The sequence below is a fragment of the Egretta garzetta genome, unplaced genomic scaffold, assembly GCF_000687185.1.
Source record: "Egretta garzetta isolate BGI_Z169 unplaced genomic scaffold, ASM68718v1 scaffold230, whole genome shotgun sequence".
Lineage (NCBI taxonomy): Eukaryota > Metazoa > Chordata > Aves > Pelecaniformes > Ardeidae > Egretta > Egretta garzetta.
Window position 1 is genome coordinate 1,840,122 of NW_009258281.1, and position 3,448 is coordinate 1,843,569.

Below are 3,448 nucleotides of genomic sequence, written 5' to 3' on the forward strand. Positions count from 1 at the left end.
CACAGCAAAGCCATTATTTATAGCACGGCACACTTTCTTGACAGCCCCTTCACATTCCTTTTGATAAACAATTGCAAGTATGGAGAGGTGATCAGTGCTTGAACACACATCCATAGCATGCTGAGAACCACGGCTAGCAGGCTGGGCTCTTTGAGCTGGCTCAAGGTGTAAGTTTCCCAACAAAATCTTCCAACCTCTGATTTCACATCAGCTGATTTGGTGGTGCAGGAAAATGCTGAATGCCCCCCTTCTGCCCAAGCATGTGCACAGCCCAACATGCAAACATCATTTTGGAAATGACCGTCAACTGGATGTGGCCTGAAATACCAGGTGAGCTACACTGGCATTCTCCCCTCCACTCCACCTGATTGCTCTTTGAAAAGGTGAGAAGTCAGAGGAGCAACTCACTTTCCTGCAGTAACTGCAAAGCTGCTGGGATTTCTCAGAAGGTATCCCCAGAGTCCAGGTTAAACAATCATATGTGGCACAAGATGCACATCAAACTAATCAATTTTAAATAAAAAGTATGCCAAAGATGTGCCTCTTTAGTTTAGGCTGCTCAGGCACTTCAATAACTGGAGCATGGCAGAGATTTCAAGGGCAGTAAGGACCTGGATGCATATGAGGAAAAGCCACTGTTAGTGCTATGTGTGCAGCCAAATAAAGGAAACCATCAAGCTGGAAGGAGAGATCTTTCCCTGTGAACTAATGGGCCCCTGCAATTCAGATGTGTGAACCATCCCTTTTTATTGTGATCTGTTCTTTTAAGATCTTTATATTCTCCAAGTTACAAATTAATGGGACGAGATGCCACTACATGTCACAGCATTGGAAAATAATATTGGTGGGTGTAATCCCAAGTGCTTTCTTCATTTTAAGGAAAAGTAGCCATGGTTATAAACCAAGAGAACAACGCAGGTATAGGGGAAACTCATCTATAGCTTACTAGCCCCATTCAAGAAGGCTCATTTCATTAATCCATCACGCTGCCTTTCCTTGCCAGCACGTGGTAAGGAAGAGCTGCAAAAGCCTTCTCTCGCTGGGCAACCAATGAGGCTCCCTAGGCAAGGAACCGCTCATCCGGCGGTGACCATGAGTCTTGCTCCAGTGGGGTCAGGTGAGGGCCTCCACCCAGCTGACTGCAAGGACACCTTTGGCAGAGGAAAGGCAAGTGACATCTTTCTTTCTAATTGAACAGGACAGTTGATTGATCACAAGGGTTTGTTAAAGAGCCTGTAACAGTGAAAGCGCACATCTTTGTCACTCAGGGATACTTGGTACTTAACTGTACTGCTTAAAGGGACAGGACCTTAATCCTCAGGGTGCCTGTCCCTTGCACAGACATTTCTGAATGGGGCTTTCCTAGTTATCAAAGCAAAATGGCAGAGCTGGCTTCAATCAGTGCAAAATCCCAGGATGACACTGGGGATCTTCTCAGGCCAGTCCTTGGTGTGGGACCATTCCTTCCCATGCTGCCTCTAACAAAAGCTGGTGATTTCAATTTCTTTAGAAAGTTACAGTTCCCATTGCACAGCCATCAGCTGTAGCCTTCAGAGTTGAAGCCAAGGATGTGGAAAGTGTGATTAATGCTGGATTTCCTCGGAGACAGGGAATGTTTCAGAAAGGCCACTGAATCTTATAACTCACATATACAACAGCAAGGAACATGTTATTTTATATGTCAGGCACATCTCCAAGTACACAGCAAGCATTCTTCCAGTTATGAAAAACAACCCCCCAGGCCCAAGTGTCAGTGCATGTATATGTGCTCCAAGCCTCTGGAATAATTTCGCATCTTATGAGTCATATACAGTCATCCTTTATGAGTCAACCCTATTGTTCCTGAGCATCATTCTTATGTTTTTTCATTAGTCTATAAAAAGAGAAGAAAGATAACACTGCTTCTGCTGCCCCTCTAGATGACATAGTCCTCTTTGCCAAAAGAGAAAGGTAGGATTTGTCTTCGGTCATCAAGAATGAGATCTGTTTCCAAAATGGGTATAGTGGGGCCTCCATCAGGCTAAAGTTGAGCTTGAAATAATGATTTTCTTTAATAAGAGTTTAATATGATAGATCTCTAGCACCTCACTTGCCAGGTATGTACCCTCTACCTGCCCCTTTCAGATGCAGGGATCTGTCTTGTGGGGTAGGACTCTTGTCTTGCGCTGAGCAGTCCAGAGAGGGAATCATCTGCTTTGTGATGGGCACTGTGAGTGTTTAATGGAGAGATGGCCCTGCCAGCCATGTAGTGCCAGGTGAGTGGGAGACTAAAAGCAAGGCTGCTGGAGAGTACAAGGTGACCAGGAGATGACTTAGAAGCAGCAAAACGAGCAAGTTCAACACAGGAGCCTCCTGGATGTGCACAAGGGTTCCAAGCATGTTGATGAGTGAGGACTTGGCTCCAAGGCCATGGGAGAAAGGCAACCCTGCTCTGAGTCCCAGGCTGTTCCCAAGACCTGGCATCGCTCATCCATGGGGCCTCTCATAAGCAGGCTGCCCTGACCCTATGTTCAGGCTACCTACAAATCCAGTATATCTGTGCAGCAAACCAGCTTGAGTTTCTTCCAAAAAGGAAATCTTGGCTCCTTTTCCCTCTGTGCTCCCCCAGAAAAGCATTCAGACCATCTCTTCAGCCTGTTGTCACTTCTGCAAGGACAGGCAGAGTAGCTGGGCCATATCTTTAAGCAAATGTGTTCAGAGAGGTACTGTAAACCTCTCTACGCCCACAAGTCCCTATGGGAATACCCCCAAAAATTGTCTCAGAGCCAGAAAAGCTCTCCAGCACAGATCTAAAATGGCCACCTGCGTAGACTATGAAGTATACATATATTTTATTTCATTTTCATTTGAATTACGGGAACCCCAGTGCACTCTGATTGATTTCCTGCATGTGACTAATGATAGCTCCAAACAAGTGCTGCTCTGAATCATGTATCTTTCCCCCTTTATATGTTAGCTACCTGTCAGATTACAATGACAGCTCCATTAGTTTGGGATTCTGTTGGACAAAACAAGAGCAAATGCCTTGAACAGCAGAAACCTCCAGTGGCCTGCATGCAGCGAGGGTGATCTAACCATCTTTTATAGCACTCTACCTCACACAAAGATGTAAACCACATACACCTCAGTTCTTTTTGATATAGGTGAAGTAACTACTGCCATTTATGTTCCTCTCATCAAAATACCACAGAGACTTTCCAGAAACCATTTCTGCAGTTTACACTCAAAATAATTCCATGTGACCTTTGCAGACAGACCTTACTAAGAATCTCCAGTTGTTCACGCACTTAGTTATTAGGGCTTTAAAAGAAGCTGATAATAATTTACATACTGAGAAGGTCTGTTACACCACCTCAACATACTAAAATGACACTTAATGGTTTCCCCTAGAAAGTGAGATGTAATGTAGGCCAAGTCATTTAGGAGATGATTGTGCTGGAGCCAGCAG